At 44.3% G+C, this 17,992-nt stretch overlaps 1 non-coding gene across 1 annotated transcript; it reads right to left on the reverse strand.

Moving 5' to 3' along the window:
- Positions 1–3,865: 3,865 nt before the first annotated feature.
- Positions 3,866–3,972, reverse strand: LOC138512371 (U6 spliceosomal RNA). The gene has a single exon (XR_011281213.1). It is a non-coding gene; the product is annotated as a U6 spliceosomal RNA (small nuclear RNA).
- Between the last annotated feature and the right edge of the window lie 14,020 nt (positions 3,973–17,992).

Below are 17,992 nucleotides of genomic sequence, written 5' to 3' on the forward strand. Positions count from 1 at the left end.
CCCATGTTAGCAGCACGCAGGCTGGATTTCCAGGAGCTGGTTCTCACCACTTAGCATATCATCTATCATCACCTCAGTGGTCTGCACGTCAATCAAGCCTTTGAACTTGGCCTTGGAAATGTTCCTTGTTTTGGAGAATACAGGGGAGTAGAGGTACGCTCTGGCTCCGTGCTTAGGTGTGGTTCATCTTGTTTGTCCAGTTTCATCCCTCCATGTGACTGAAGACCACAAATTTGAGCTCTGGTGCATTTTAAATACTATAATTTAATGAACCTCTGATGTCTTCCTTGTTTTCGTCCATGTCTTCTAAACAGGAGTTTCATTCTTTTACACATTTGTAACAAATGTCTGCTCATCCCAGTCCAATACGACCAAGGCTTCTTGGGGCACATCCAGCCTCGCCCTTCTGTGATTCACTTCTGTAATTCAATTGCTTTTCAACTGTGACATACTGGAAAACAGACCTTATTCTGACCCAGCTCTGCTATAACATGTAGTGAAAATATCTATTCTTCACTTACTCCTATATGTGTATACGTTGGCACTTGCTGCAATCTATTCACTACATAGCTAGCCTCAAGAATACTTTGTCTGCTTGCGTTTCTTTGCATCTGTACACATGTAAAATGACTTGAAATCTTCATCTTTTCAGCAGCATAAGCCTCTTCATCTTGAGTTTGAGATGTCACTTATCTTTGATACTTTCTTGATGCCTTATAGAATATCTACATTCTCTTGTCTCTGCATCTCTTCTATGTACGTAGTCTGGCTTTGTGTGACTTCACCAATAAGCTCTTTCATTTATTTGTCCTTCTTCTTCTGGGATTTCATTCAAATGGCCGTCATACTGTCGTATATGCAGGTAACACTTTCTCAATGGGAACCTTGCATCCAGGATTCTTCTTGGTATCAGTATTTTCACTGGTACTGCACGTTTGTCACACTCTGGTTCCCAACATAGAGGCAATATGGGTGAGATGGTTGAGGTGAGGGTACTTGGCTCCTTCTCTACACTAGAGTGTGAGGTTGTGTGCATCTGTGCGTAAGTGTGAGTGTGATTGTGAGTGTGTCTGTGTTAGTGGGTCTGAGTTTGTGTGTGTGTCTATGTGTGTATATGTGTCTGTGTTAGTTGTTTGTCTCTGTGAGTTTTTAGTCTGATTGTGTGTGTGTCTGGATATTCAAGCCTGAGGCCCAAGTAGGGGCATTGGAGCATTAACATTTTTTACTGACATGTTTTACTGTGTTTTGGGCAAAGCAAAGTCAACTTGAGTGCTATTATGTGAAGGACATGTTGGGTTGGGGGATGGTACAACAATGGGGCTGAATGGGTACTACTGTGGCATGCAATGTTGTACTCACATTAAGGGCAAAGCCAGCATGAGTGTTATAACATAGGGAGGTGAGGACATGTTTACTTACTGCGGCATGACATTTTGTTAACAGTGTTAAGGTCAAATACAACATGATAAGTGTTCTTATATGGGGAGGGGTGGGCATTTTTGCAGCCCACAAAGCAATGTTTTCTTACTGTGGCATGATATTTTTTTTATTGGCGTTAGGGGGTAAATACAACATGAGTCTTCTATTATGGGGGGAGAGTGGGGTTGTATAGCCAGCAAGACCATGTTTTCTTACTGTGGCATGGCTTTTGTTTACTGTCATTAAGACAAAGCCTACAGGGGTATGTTCTTCTCTGGGATACTGGCACATAGCGGCAGAACCAGCATGTGCATGTTTTGTTGTAATATCATTACTGGCATTATGGGCAAAGCAAAGTATTTTCTTATGTGGGCATACTGACATTTGTAGATGCACCAGAATGGACATCAGTTGACACAATCAGTATGAAAATCTTTTTTACACTTGTAGAGAGAGCACTGGCATATATAACGGCCCAAGGCCCGGCCGGCCTTAGTGACCATAGCACCCTGGGCAGCAAAGTAAAAATGTGGCAACCCCCCTCCCTCAAGTGCGCCCCTGGTCATGTAAGGGGGCCCCTATATTTCAATAGGCGCTAGTACTTCACATCAGCTCCTTATTGTTATTAAATGTGCCCCACTCCCAAGAGTGGAGCACATTTCATTTCAATAGGGCGCCTGCCACACATTCTCCCACCACGCCAGCTCGGAGGAGACCTTGAAAAGACTCTCCTGAGCTGACGTGTTGGGGGCTAATGGCAGGACACCCCAGGCTGACGCATTGAAAAATACTCCCGTGCACGCTTGGTGACTTGGCATTTAATTAACTTTTTTCATGTCTTACCATACAAAACTGATTGTTAACTGCTGGCTTTTTTTCTAATTTATCACATAAGGTGCACTGTAAAAGACACGATTTTAACCCAGCATTTAAAAATAATTATCTGGGGAGAACCCTCCTGACCCATCCTTGATTGGTTTGCGATCCATCACTTTTGTGCATTCGGCCAGGAGCTGAACAAGCTCTTCCCTCTGCTGGCTCCTCTTAGGGTGTGCCCTACTACAATAGCTCCTGGCCCTACTTTTTACACAATCCTGGCTATGGCTCCTTCAACGTGTCTACAATCTCCACAAGCGATTGCCTACTGTCCCTCAACAAGTATAGCGCCCGTGCCATCAACATCAGAAATTGGCTTATTTTTTTTGTGCATTATGAAAGTTTCAACTGCAATGCCGAGATCAATGAAAAACAACACAAGTTTTAGTAGCCAGAAGAGTTTCAACAGATCCAAATACTCCTAATTAATGTTGTAACTTGGGGCCTGTAGGATAGGAATGTTAGATAAGAATAGATGTAGTCACACTTTAGGAGACTACACAACACATATCTGCTTGGTATTAGGTAACCAACCTTTTGGTCTAGGTCTGTACTACACAAGTTGGTAATGTGACTGAGCAGCCAGGCCTATCTCAAGAGGGGTAAATGTGAACTGTAGAGCTGTACAAATGAAAATATTAAATACAAGTATCCAAGTAACACTTACACTCAAAGTGTCTGTTATAAATAGTTATTTATTTAATTAATGTACATTTTTAAATAAGCGTTCTTTAAAAAGGCAATTCATTTAACAATGTAAATAAACTTTACAATCACTTTTCCAAATCAGAACAAGTTAGTGGATAATCTTTGGATATGCTTCTTACACAATTCCTACACCCTGAGGTGATTTCAATCACAAGGACAGTAATGGCATTTATATATCACATTAGTTTTACTTTGCAGATTCTGAGATTGCAGAAAGGAAAGGTTTAAGGAAAGAAAAAAGGTTAAACAGGTTGTCAGTATATGTGAGGACAACTAAATCTTCCAATGAAGTCTAGACAAGCCTTTCCCAGCAGTAACAATTCACAACAAGCTACCACCTATGAGGGACAAACAATATCAGAGTCAATGGACCAGGAGAGTCTTCGGGAAGCCAGGATAGCCAAAGTCAATTGGAACACAGTCTGTGCAGCTGAGGCACTTCTTAGATCAGAACTACATAGATAAATGGTAAGTAAAGTCAGTTTAACTTTACTATTCTTGGGAACTGTAGTTCACACAAGAAAAGGTATTGAAACTTTATAAAAGGGTGTATCTGAAGGTGCTGTATGTCACCATACAAAAAGTAAATGCCTATGGAGTTTGTCAATCTCCAAAAACAGTGGAAACACAAAATCCAAATCAGGAAAACACACATGAGAGAGTTAGAAAAAGGTCTCACTCACTCCAGGGTTAAAATTAAAAAGTCCTAAATCCAGCAAAAGAGCTGGGGGTCTCTAAGGTTGAAGGAAATTGGCACAGAAGTGAGAATTCTCCCTAACAAGGAGTTGATTAGTTGTCACGTCAGGTTTTTCTTCGTAGGCTAATGGCGTTTCTTTTTTTTCTTCTTCTTTTTCTTTGTTATTTTTATATGGAACGCTTCACGAATTTTCGTGTCATCCTTGCGCAGGGGCCATGCTAATCTTCTCTGTATCGTTCCAATTTCAGTATATGTGCTACCGAAGCGAGCACACTGGCGTTTGTTTTCATGACATTTCTCAATGGGATATCATTTGCCTTCTATATTCCCTGCTCCTATCACATCTGCTGTGCCAACCAGAGAGGCCGCCTCACCCAACAGGTGCTGTGCCTCTGACACCCAGCATTCATCTCCAGCGTCCCTGCACGTTGGGAGGTGTGCCTGAATATATTGGGTGAGGTTGACATTCTGGCTGCTATGTCACACCCACCAGCTTCTCTCGCAAATGACTTGACACACGGATGGAAAGGGGAAGAACGGGGGGCACAAGCCTGGAGCCCTGGGGAACGACAGGCCGCGAGCAGCAACGACAAAGGAGCACAACATTCATCAGTACCTGACGTGCAGGAGTGCTTGGGGGATTGATTTAATTACAACACGTAAACATGACTCCAAGAGGGTACTTCATAATGCATCTTTTTGGTAGTTCTGTGCATCTTGATCACATTTTAGAGCAGCAGTAAATATGAGCGTGGGTCCATGTAACTGGAGGAGTCATTCCCTTTCACATATACTCCAAGCGAGTAGCGCGAGAGCATTGTGCTTACCCTCTGACAGGAAGAGTTCTAGCGTTTTCTCCGACTTTGCCCTGCCTGTGGAGGGCTGCAGTGTATATTATTGTGGCTGGGGACGACTGTACATGAAAGCACCCGCCTCTTTTATTATATATTATAATATATTGGCGAAGCCGTCAAATTCGTTTTTAATGCGCCAGTCGTTCCTTATGAACAGTAGACAACATCCCTTCGCATCGCAATCATCGCGCCACACATTGCCCCGCCAAAAGACACTCGCTGTTGGGGGTCGCCTGCCATGGCCATTCGGCAGGCGCCCCGGGTGCTGGTTCCTCGCAGCACACCACAGGCCCAGTGCCTGTGGGGGTTTGGGGCCTGCCATGGACATCGGGCAGGCCCTGTGGCACTATGGGACACCAGCGCCATCGGGGTGGGGGGCACAGCCTGCCAGGCTCCTGACCATGCGGACCTCTGCCACCGTCCTGGCACGAGGGTCCCATGGCAACAGGGCCTGCAGGCCTGGGCCACCCCGTGTAGGCCTCCGGCCTACATCAGTAAATGAGACACGGACTCAGACCAACCTCTTACGGAGTCTGCAGCGTTCTGATTCACGTGCCTGCAGGGGCTCCCTTTATTAACTTGGGCCATGACACAGTCATGGCCCATCTTAAAGGGGCAATACACGTGGGAGGGACACATCCCCTTAAAGGGGCAATACACATGGGAGGGTCCCACCTAACACTCGCTTACGAGGGTTCAGTGTTATCGCGCAGTTATCCTTCCGTAGAAACCTCCATCAAAGAGTCCCTTTCAAGCAGTGCTACTAACAAAATACAGGTTGCACGCGCTAGATTTATTCTCCTCATTTCAGAGCGCATTTCCCAGTGCTTCCCGTCCCACTCATTCCATCTCTTCTGAAAATTCATTTTCTATATCACAGAGCACCGTTTGTTTAAGAAATTAAATTCAAATAAAAAACAGGATTCTTCGACTACCGCGCCTCCCTTGCCTCGAGCCGCCGCCTTTCTTGCTGCATACACCCTGTAATTGTACTTGGAAAGCGCTGTATAAATATGAGCCTGGGACGCGCCTGCAGCTGCAAAGCCCCCCTGCGCTCTGGCGGCGACATGGCAGAGAGCGAGAGTGGCAGGCACCTCGCTGAACCAATATTGACTTCCATAAAATAGCACTTGCTGTCTTTGTTGGTTGGCGTAAAAGGACGGAGCATCAAAGGGGTGTGCTTTTACAGCGCTGAGGTCTTCAGCATTACTTCTCATTTTCAGGCATGTGTTACATGAATACATGCTGTAAATAATTAATGCATTTCTTTCACCAGGAAAAAGTTGGTCCAAGTCCTAGGTCCATGTGCAAAAATGCATCGAAAGAATATGTTTTTTGCGTTAGGGAAATTTTTGTCATGTTGCTAATTGCACTTGCACAGATGCACACTTTCCGTAATATGCCCTCTGACCATTTAAACTCATAGCGTACAAAGTTCTGATAGGACAAATGGACACGTGGCTTACTTTCAGCTCAAGATTCAGGCACATTTTCGTATTTAAATGTAGGGTGTCATCGATTGATGCATCACTCATGTTCAGAATTGGAACTCAAAAGAATGCTCTAACAAACACGCTGCTTGTCTGTACAACACTTCAGTTTCTCGGTTTTGGGATTTGGAAGATTGACCAAAGATGGAAGTGCATGTTTGGGGCATCGCAGTGGATCCGACCTGCAGTGCATCATCTTTTTAGTCCAATGAAGCCTGGGTGTCCTTGCTTGGGCGTTTGAGGTTGTGCTGCTTCCCGTGGTGTGTGTTTAGGCTGTACAGTCTACCAGACAGCTGCCTGAGTGTTTTGTTTCTGGAACATTTAGTTGGCAGTGTTGTTTTTTAGTCAAAACACAAAATAGTCATGCGAAAAAAAATAATTGTTGAGGTTAATACTTATTTAAGAAGATGATGTCGGGTATCACGTCTAACTGTTGGACCCACAATCAAATGTGTCACTGAAGTCAATGTGAAAGAAATACATGATGTGCCTCAAACCCAGAACTCCCAACTCAGGCCCCGATTCTTATGTAGACGGAGTGAGCGTGCTAAATAACATGCTTCACTGTGCCTTTTCTTGACGCCCAAGCACCACGAGTATTCTCAAGTGGCCCTTGATGTCATCGCAGAGAAGGACAGTGCCCTGGCTGTAATCCGCCTGTTTCTTGTGAGAACGGGCGGATTGCAGTATCTCGTCAGCACTTTCATTACGTGATGAGGTATTCGTTATTTAACGAAAGTGCTGCCAAGATCATAACAAAAAGCATGTGCACACCACAGGCCAGCAAAAGGCAGAGAAAGGTCTTAAGGCCTCGCTCTCTGGGCAAACTGCAGGAATATAAGGGCTGAAAAAGGTTGGTGACAGTATAAGCAAGCAGCATAAGGACAGCAGTGCACAGGAGTGTACACTATACAATTAAGGTTGAGGGATTAGAGTGCAGGGGTGCCTGTGAAATTTGCAAGGAATGCGGGGGAAAGCAAGGAAGGTGCCCAAACATTTACAAGGGGAGAGACAGCAGTTTACCATGACAGATGCAAAAGATTTGGATAGGGCAAAGTGGAGGCCGTAAACGAACAGCGAACTTCAGTGAAGTGGCCCTGGGTATCCTTGTGGACGAGGTGATAGCACATGAAGCAGTGTTATTTGGTGTCATGGCCCATCAAACCCCTGTGTCTGAAAAAAACAACCAGTGGACACCATTGCTGTGAAATTGAATGCAGTATTGAACACCTTGTGTACAGTGGAAGAAATGAAGAAAAGGTGGTACGATGTTCGGCGCAGGGTTCGAGAGAAATATCTCCAGAGCAAGGAGAACAGTAAGAGCACCGGCACAGTAAGGGCACCGGTGGTGGTTCGACATACCACCCAAATTACTCACCCACCGAATTGAAGGTGCTTGCTGTCCTGGACTCTGGGAGCCTTGAGGTTCTTGGATGCATGGATACACCCAGCCAATGCCTTAAGTGGCACTACAAATCGAGCCGGGGCCCATCGAGGGGGCGTGGCCTAACAACGGGGGTCTTGATGGGCCATTAGGCCACGCCCCTTGACGAGCCCCGGCTCAATGGGCTACTGGCACCCCTGCCAGGCAGCCTTTTGTAGAGATTAGCACCCTCTCCCCTACTGGGGAGAGGGGGCTGATCTCTGCATTTATTTTGTATAGGCTTGCCTGTCAGGGGACAGCGCCTCGCCTATTCAGCCTTGATGGTGGTGCTGCCCCTCGCCAGCTGGGGAGGGGCAGCGTCACCATTAAGGCTGAAAGGGTGAGGCCACTGGAAGCAGAGGCCTTTTTCCTAAAGACTAAATCTCCCGAGAATCCGCGGGAGCTTCAGTATTTAGAAAGCAAGGCCTCTGCTTCTAGCGGCCTCACGTTTTCTCCATAATGGTGGTGCCGGCCCACGTGCATCCCTTGATTAAAGGGATGCCTCGCAGGTGCGGCGCCACCATTATGGCTGAAAGGTATTCTTTTCTGAAGCCCGAAGCTCTCGCACACGAGCGAGAGCTTCAGGCTGTAGAAAAAAATGCTTTTTCCTGTAGTGGCTGGGGCTGACAGGGGAGATTAGTGGGCCCCGGCAGGGCCCCGCCTCAAAACAAAATTTCGGAGACTGCCGGGGCCCAGCCCCGGCAGGCCCCGGCCCACTTAAAGCCCTGCACCCAGCACTGGTAAGCAAAATACTATCTGCCACATTCATTACTTTCTGTATAGAGTACTTCGTTGCATGCCAGTTGGTTAAAGTTTATAAATGAAAATCCCACTGATGGGGGTCTGTCATTTCCTTTGGGTACTCCTAAGTGTGAATATACATTTGTTTTTTCATACCTGTTCATTACCTGCAAGCACTGCCTCACATGAAAGTATTTGTAGCTGCTTACAATTGTCCCTTTGGGATGGCAATTGTGCAATGAGACCTGACTCTAAGATTTATCTTCCTGACGTCATTTGTGTAGGTGCTTCATTTGCAGGCAATGTGTGTGTGGAGGCCGATGCACAGTCAGTGAAAAGATTCCCTCCTGAAGAGAAGCATGTGACTTTGTGACATGAACAACAGGAGAATACAGAGATTGTACTGTATGAGTACTATGAGGATGAGAACAATGCAGAGAATATGGTGGATTATGTTGAGGAAGCACCCATGGAAGAATCAGTGCCCAAAGACATCCTCTCCAACGATACACCAGTGGAGGAGGCCATTGGTAAAACAAGTGGCCGGGGCCGACACGATGATGTGCGTTTACTTGCCTGCACTGAAAAGCAGACCTCTGCACTGCAGCAAATTCATGGTTACTTGAAAAGTGAACAGGGAACTCTCAGGAAAGGGAATTTGATGGCACATGCCGACATGATAACTGTGGCAGGGGGCCTGGAAAGACATACAGGGTGAAATGGGTAAACTGTGTTCATCTGTCGATCATGCAACCACAGTTGACAAGTATGCAGAAATGCAATCTGAAGTTTTGAAGGAAAATTGCAAAATCATGAACGCCTTAAAGGAAGCCGTACAAATGTGCTGAGCTGCTGCAAAGGCAAATGCATTGTGACTTCAAACACTCGCTGACTTGTACATGTACAGGAACAGGAGTACACACTACTGACAGCCATCATGGCTGTCCCTGTTTCTAATGAGAGTGCTCTAAAGTTACTATGTGATGCACCCACTACCCCTAAGGACAGTGTGGAGGAAGTTGCAATGCCTACCTAACGCTTTATGCAACCTTTGAGAATCAAGCCCTCAGTATCTTAGTTGTCTTCACAAGCAGGAAACTTTAAAAGTTACACCAAATGAACGACGTGATGTCTGCACTCCAATTAGGGATACCCTACTTCTGCAAGTTAACAATACATTTCAAGTTTTGATTATCAGAAACATCATTGATAGGATGAACACTATGTTGAGGTATTAAGGGGGAAAATATTGTTATCAACCTTCAGCCGAACAGTATAAAGGCCAATGCATTTCAGGCCACTGTTGGTACTCTTGTTCAGAGGAGAATTGCCCAGCATGTCGGTGCTCAACTGTCCAAGTGGGTGGGACCAGACTGATATGCAAATGGGTATTTCACCTCTGTGAAAGGTACAGTGAGCTAAACCGTGGTTGAAGACTCTCCCGAGTGGGAAAATACCCAGAGAACAGGTTATTTGGCCATGTTCGTTCTCAATAGAGGGACTCCCAGACCTTTTTCATATATATATATAAAACTCACCCCTTCCCTAAACAAACTTTCCAATAGCATGCAGCCTTTATGAGTATCCAGCTTCGAGAGAAAGCCTCTAATGCTCTTCATGTTCCTGCACAGACATGCACAGAACAGCATGCACCAGGGCAAAAGTGGAAGGGATGTCTGCTGCAGAAAACACCCATTCCCTGAGTCAGACACCTCCCTGGGTACCCGCAGATGGGCAGATACTCAGACTCTATTACCTGAACAAGGAGCCATACTAACCCTTATCAAGCCCACCATCCAGGGAGGGATCAAGACCAGAACTGCCATTCCACCACTGTTGAAGTTGATATTGGTCTTGTAGTTTTGTGCCACTGGCACAAATAAGAACACAATGGGCATGCTGCATGGCCTGTCAAAGTCTATATTTCCCAAAGTTCAAGGGCAGGTAATAAATCACTTCATGAGTATGAATAGAAAAGGGGACAAAGGCAACACATGGTGTGTTGTTTGGGTACCGACATAATAAATAAGGGCTATTCTACTAAATGATAATGCAAACAGTGGCTTTGTAAGTGCTAGGTACCGGATTAGGTCTTAAAATGTGCAGAGAAAAGATCTGTCGAAAGCAGTGCTCTTTATCATGTGGGTAGGCTGCACAGAATTGTACAGCTCTTGAATGGTGTGAGAAAGTCAGGTGCTTCAAGTTTGGAGGAAACTCTGGAAGTTAATTGTTAATGTAACCAATGAAATCAATCTTGCTGACTTTGTGTACGAGGGCCATTGTGTAGAAACCTATAATATCTTTGAAGCTTCTTTGCCGGGGGCCATCATTTTGGGACGGGTATACTTTGCCAGTTTCCCAGTCCAGTTCTGCATAGCTTTATGGAAAATAAATTCTGTGCCTCCCTTTGCAAAAGGGCTTTGCTTTTTGCATTACTTGGCGATTGGTGTTCAAGTTTCTACAGGAGGTAGCGTAGCAGGGATAGTGAGTGATGACATTGGGTACTCACTTCATTACAATAACCTGGGAAAACAACAGATATCACCCTTTGCCAATCTTTGGACATACATTACCAAAGGTAATGTATGCCCAAAGTAGGTATCAGTATCAAAGGTATCAGTAGTGTAGTGTAAGTGCGCTCCTAGCAAGTGCTGGGAAAGTGCCTTGCAGTTTGGTGGTGGATGACCAGTGTGAAATTTCCGATTCTGCAGCAGTTTGAATCAACTGCTCTAAAAGCATCGAGATTGGACACCGTCCCTTTTGTACGTCAGGGGAAAAAATAGTGGAGGCACGCTCCTGCGCACACTCTCCAAGGTAATGCTGGTCAAGTGCCTTGTGGTTTGGAGGTTGACAGCATGCATGAGCTTTCCAATTCTGCAGCAGTTTGAATCCACGGCTCTAAAAGCATTGAGATTGGACTAATCCTCTTTTGTACGTCATGGGATAAAAACATTGGAGGCGTTCTCCTGGGCATGCACTCCTAGCAAGTGCTGGTCAAGTGCCTGGCAGGTTGGCAGTTTGGTGGAGAGTGGCAACCATCTGTGAAAACAAGTAAGCTTGCTTGCGTTTGATAAACCCCTCCCGCATTCTGTACATTTTGTACTGTGCATCACTGCTGATGCCTCCTGTATCTGTCATGGCCACAGAGCAGGGACCACAAGTTCCATCACAAGTTCTATCACATAAAAGGTCCACACTTTTATTTTGGTGCAAGTGCTATTTCGTCCACTGCAGGGCCTCCACCTGCATCCAGGTCGGGTGTGGCCATAGGAATACATTGGGCTGCATGTGCATCATCTTCTGGGAGTGGCAGTGTGGGGCCACAAGGCAGAGCAAAGAGGTGTGGCTGGAACCAGGTTATTTAAGCCTGCCCCGCCCACAAGCAAGAGCTTCGTGTTAGTCTGCTTATAGCAGCGTAACGCTCACCGCCGCCTGAAACGCATTTTACCTGATTCCTACAATACCATTGCCTGAAGAGCATCTTACCTGATTCCAGCAATACCATTGCCTGAAGCGCATCTACCTGATTCCAGCAATGACATCGTCTGCAGTGCATCTTACCTGATTCCAGCAATAATCATTGCCTGCAGTGCAATTTACCTGATTCCAGCAATAACATCACCTGAAGTACATCTTACCTGATTCCAGCAGCCAAAGCAGTCGGAGCGCATCCTTACCTGATCCCTGCTTCCAACACTTATTCAGGAGCCCATGTTCGGCCAGCATCCTTGCGGATCCAGGCATCCATCACCCGCCGGCAGATCTTCGGATAGCAGCGTCCCGTCTGACTTCGCCAGGCCATCCCTGCAAGAGAAAAGGACAGACAAGGTTAGAAACAACATAAAGACATCCCACTAAGGTCGCGTGCAACACAATCCTTGTGCCTGACCTTAGAACCAATCTTACCATCTATTGGGACATCGTAAACTCCTCAGGCTTCCATTAAGGCTCACTTTTAGCACCGCAATTCCGCTGGGCCTCTCATCGTCTATTGGGGAGAAGGAAAGACATTACAAGGGATACAGAGAATAATCATAGAAAAACGAAATTCAAAAGAATACGAACAATAATCATTGTTGAAGAACACTTACATTTGAAGTGGATCAGCCACAGCCGGTCTGGGCTGCCACATACTTGGACGAGTGAAGAAACTAGGTCTGTCTAAGGAACCCCAGCAGTGAGAAGCAGGACAGAGAGCTCACCATCATAAATAAACAGGTGATACTATATGGGTAGGCAGATGCTCACCACATTCTGGGAAGAAGGGTTTGAGGGAAACCACAGCCATATCACAGCATTCTCACTGCCTCTCATATTCTTGCAGGGGCAGTATCAACAACCAGTGCAGTCCACAACACAGGAGCAGGGGAAGAAGCTTGACCCAGGGGAGCCAGTTCCAAGGAGGGCTGCAACCGTGCCCCAACATCCCCGCAGAGACCAGATGAGCATAACAGTATCATCGTGCCCTAGTATGCCGGTGTGAAAAGTGAACAATTCTGCAGCATACAACCTAATATCAAGGGGGAAAGGAGGCATGGCGCCAAAAGGCAAAAAGGGGGAAAGAGATCATAATGGGAAGTATGGAACAGCAGGTGGCAGGGACAGAGAACGGAATGCCCAATGCTATAGCTCGTAGGGTGAAAATCACAAACATCTTTGCAGTTGAGGTATGCCCGCCCACAGTACAAGAGCAAGCCTTACTGTTAATGGACACAGAGTTAGGACAACAACTAAATTCATCAAAGTCCACAGGAATTGACACCGATAACTCCCTATTGGATAATACTACTAATTTCAAAGGAGTATAAATGAACATTTGTCTGGAAATGAGATGACAGTAAATGAGGTCAACATGCAGGAGGAGACGTTGGAAGCTGTAATAGTGTATACTGAGATGAATCCCCCACGGCTGTCCACATCTCCATTGATGTTCTCTGAGGTATCCGTATCTAGAAATATTGAGGTGTCTTTTGAGAGGGATTCAACAAACAGTGTTATGCAGTTCGCAATAAAAATCTTGCTGCGACTATATTACAACATCCATGTGAACATAGCCACTTAGGGGGAGGGGGGCCTTAAGCCGGATTGAATGTCGGCAAAGTCAAATCGAACAATGTGTGTGTGTCCAGAAAAAACAAGGCGGGACTCCCCCAAGTAGTACCACCACAAAAGGAAGTGGCAATTGCCATTGAAATTGAAATGCAAGCTGCGGACAACATCAAAGTGCAAGCCAGCGTGTTATCCAGACATGAGCTGAACATTACGAACAGCAGTGACATTTGTCCTTTCATCTCACGCAAGGAAAGGTGCAAGCAAATAAGATTAGCCACTGCAAACTCCACAAGACAGGTACATTTGCTTTTGGTTCTGCCACAGATAGAGCAATTGGAGACAGTAAAGGAGGCATCTGTACATAACTAATAACGCGCATTGGCAATGCCAATAGTTTTGGCATTTACTGTTGCTCTTTGCATTTATAGCCAACAGGGTGCAAGAAGAAGAGTGCAATGTTTTAAAGGAGGTTGCAATAAGCGGTACTTGTGTGCAATGAAGAGAAGGTGACTAGAAAGTGATAGTGAGAGGAAGGATGAGAGAAAAAGTAAGGGCTGAGAGAAAAAATGCAGATGGAGAAGAGGGAATAAGGGGATTTCTTCAAGAGTGGAGAGAGAGATAGCGCACAGAGAGAGAGCGCAGGAGTGTGCATACCACTACACCAGGGCTAACATCGTCCTGCAGATATGAGTCCAGGTCGCACAGAAAGGCCTGGCTTCAGATGTGTGGGTGCCTAGTTCAACACGATGATTGTGGGCCATCCTTGCTTAGAGAGAAAATCAGTCTGAGGCACATACATTATAATGGAGAAAAAGAAACACAGCAGGAAGTTGATACCTGTAGATTATTGCGAGACAGCCATCTGGGAGCTGAAACACTAAATGACCACTGGAAAGCTGCAAAGCCTTCTTTGTCAGTTTCTTTGTCTGGGTTAAAAGGCAACAAGGTGATTATATACCTGTATACTCCAAGGGAAGTAACAGCTAGGAGGGCTCCATCGAATGCAGCTTGTAAGGAGAGTGCTGTAATGAGTACATTTTAAGCCCCAGAACAAAAGGAATATATTGCTGTATTATAAGATTTTTAACAGGCAAATGGGAGCAGCTGGCTGGGCCCACCTGAGGCCTCTTTCATGTTAAAGTGTTAAAAGGCCCCAATGCCATTCCGGCACACAGATAACTACAGTAGCCACATTAACATACTCATTTTTTAAATCAAATTAATTCATTAATTGCATAGATCTTTGTAGCAGGAGCATTAACCTTCTAGGCTACTGTGCACATTTACTTCAGTTTTAAAGCACACAGTTGCAAAGGGGGAGCCTCTGCATTTCATCAGCTTTGGCATCTGTAGACTCTGGCACAGGAGACAAGACAAAGTAGGAACGGACACCCAGATGCGATTTCACAGCCATCTTTTAATACAGGTTTAAAAAGACATTCTTAAAGGCACACCTAGCTGCTACAATCAGCTTGCTTTTATATGCTTTTTCCCCAATGACATAATGCTTTAATATAAGCCCTCCTTTTCTTAGATTGGTTGGCTTATTTGTCACTCACAAAGCCCTCATTAGCTCATTTTGGCAAGCACCGGTTGACTGACACATAGCCTGATGAGCTTACTTGAGACCCAGCCAGACCTAATTAATTATCCTTCAATTCCTGCCAAGAACCAGCCCTTACCTGGTTCTCGAGGTCCTGCCAAATCTACGTGACAGCTCATACCATGAAAATCACCATGAGCTCATTTCAATTGTTGCCATGTAAGCAGCTGTTCTGTCTAATTGGTAGCCTTCCCATGCTTTCATCTAATTACTACCAATCATGTCTGCTTTCCTTGCCAACATTTCTAAATATGCCATACCGGACCTGCTTATATACAGTGAACATCTGCAATCTGCACGAGTAAGGGCTTTGCACACCTGGCCGCCAAGACACCATTTTGTATTTGGCATCCATTTTAGACATATCTCAGCCTAGATGTTCAGCTACCAACGGCGAGTTGTTATTTACTTTTGAGCAGAACTCCTTTTCTATCCAGTGTTTAGATTATATTTTTGCATATTTACGATGTGCGTGTAATACCTGAGGCACCCTTCACTTCCTGAGTCATTCTCACTCCAAAAATATGTGTTGTACCACGTGCACCTTTTCCCTAAAAATAAAAATGTTTTCATTCTGACTTTTGCAATACTGGAACCATTGATTAACCTATCATGTTACCTGTGCTCAGTTTGAAGGGGTAGGGGCCCAGTACCTCTTATACACTTCCCTCTCTGATTTGTATTTAGACACCTAGTCAATACACAGCCACACCACCCGGTTTCCACCCTCACCATTCAGTGTACCCATGCATCCCTATCCCAGTCACCCCCCTCAATGTGGTGTTTTATCTCAACATGGGAGGTTTCATAAAAAAAACTTTTCTACATTTCTACAGAATCAGCAGTGGCATCAATCATTTTGTACTCCCTTACTATAAGACATATATGTATCTCCTTTTGCTTAAAAAAACCTTGCAACATTTTTTCCTCTTGACTTTTATATACTTGTATTCTTAAAGAACAACTGTATTTGTTCTTGTCTGGATCTCATCACCATTACCCAATTAAATGAAAACATAGCATACACATCAGGTGGTTTCCCTTTTGCCACCACGAGCATCGAGAGAAATCATTCCTTGAGGGAACCCACCAGCCAATTTCTTTTCTGTTCTGTCTGAGTGCAAATTTTACTGTACACTTTTTCCTTCCTCCCACCCCAGGACATTTCCTTGTTTCCCGCTCTCTCCCCATGCACATTTTGATTTTGCTCTTTGTCTTCCATAGACACATCTTCCAACCGATTCATCTTGTTTTAGCCTACTCCACATCCACTGACCTTCTTGATGATCAGTCCATTTTATTTGTCCTTTGGGCAGCCTTGCAATACGTATTAGAGCCCCCTAGCTTTTAGAGGAGTCCTTTTGAGTTATTTGTTAATTTCATCATAAAGAACTTGAATTCTCAATCTTTGATTCAAAGTCAGATAAAAGGGGGCATTCGATTGTCTCTGGGAAACACAAGGATGGGGGAGTCTCGTAGGAACAACTTTCAAACACAAAGCAACTGTAACTGGACATCTGTCTGGGTACCTCAATTTTTTTTCTCCCTGCTCGCAGTATCGGTTGTCGTCAATCACCTGGTGTGTAGGTATCTCCTGTCCATATGTAATATGAAACTGCATGAATTTATTTTGAAAAATAAGTATGTCTTTATCGTCAGTACTGCCTCCTCAAACCCAACCCTTAAAATACCTCTATGATTCTTTTAAAATCTCCTGCCTCCTAAACAATCTCTACTGTATTTTCTCTTTTTATAATTTAACAGGATGGCTGCTCCTTTCTCTCTTTCCGCACATTTTGGTTTTTACTTTATACTAAATACATACTGGGTGATACCGCGACTTAGCTATTATTTCAGGTCATAAAAGATATATATTTGTTACTTTTTCTGCATTGCCCTATTTTTCATGGGCTTTTTTCTCCCCCACAACCACATGGCGCACTAAAGGAAACATTTTCTCTGTGGTTGACATTCTCAAACCAAAGTGTCATGCAGTCTCCTTTATGATAAAATAATAAACGACAAAACAGACAACATAACAAATTCAAAGCATATGTTAAAAAAAGGATGTGTTTTCTTCAATCGCTCCCCTTCTTTCTTCTTGGTGCATGTGTAGCCAAAGAAGAAGGTGCTGGTGTGGGTTCCTGCTCTCTGAGGAAACAGAAATATAGCACAGTCATGTTTCAGCTGACAAAGCGATCAATTATTTCCTCATGGTAAACCTTTACTCGTTCTCTTTGATCAAAAATATTTAGTGAGGTCATCTAATGACCGTCTCAGCCCACTGAAATGTAGGCCTACTTTTCTGTCCCCAAAACACATTGGTGCACATTTAAACAAACTGTCATTATGTAGCAATCAGGCCTGTCTTTCTTTAGTTTTTTCTACCATGCTGAAATGTTCTCTGTACTTTTGTAGTGCTCCTACTGCTGGCGTGGGACCGCAGTCTTCTTCTTTCTTTGCTATGTTTATTCTGTTGAGACATAATTGACATTTTTCATAATCCTACCTACTCTAATCTTGCCTACCCATGTTATTTGGAACCCAACACTGTTCCTATTAAATGCATGCAAGTGTAACACATAGGCTTACATTGTTTTGCCTATCCTCAAAGCCTTATGCATTTGCCAAATATATCTATTTGGCACTTCTCTTTAACCAGAATTACAAAAAGGTTACTCCACCTTCTATCCAAAGTCTTCTTCATCCTCGTCGTCAGATATGGGCATACATATATATCTTATACTTATTCTATGCTAACACTTGTTTGCACCTTTCTTAGGAAAATTCCATCTATTTGAAATACTGTACCACTTACTTCTTTTCTTCTGTCCTCACCTTGGTCCTCTTACTCCTAATAATGATCAATAGTTTGTTCACACACTTGTTGTGTCAACTGGTACTCACCTTTTCCTTTTCTACTTGTCCACTAAATACTTTCTTTCTTCTTAATATAATGTTTCATAGTATATTGCTATACTCTGCTAAGCCCATGTAGACATTCCTCCCGTTCTAGAAAATGACAATAATTTTCACCTGTAAAACATACATTGACATTATCATATACCTACAAACAATGTTTTTGTTACTTACTCTCATATATTAATTTCTACAGTTCTACTAAATGTG

Source organism: Ambystoma mexicanum, chromosome 6p (assembly GCF_040938575.1).
Source record: "Ambystoma mexicanum isolate Mex_15411 chromosome 6p, UKY_AmexF1_1, whole genome shotgun sequence".
Classification (NCBI taxonomy): domain Eukaryota; kingdom Metazoa; phylum Chordata; class Amphibia; order Caudata; family Ambystomatidae; genus Ambystoma; species Ambystoma mexicanum.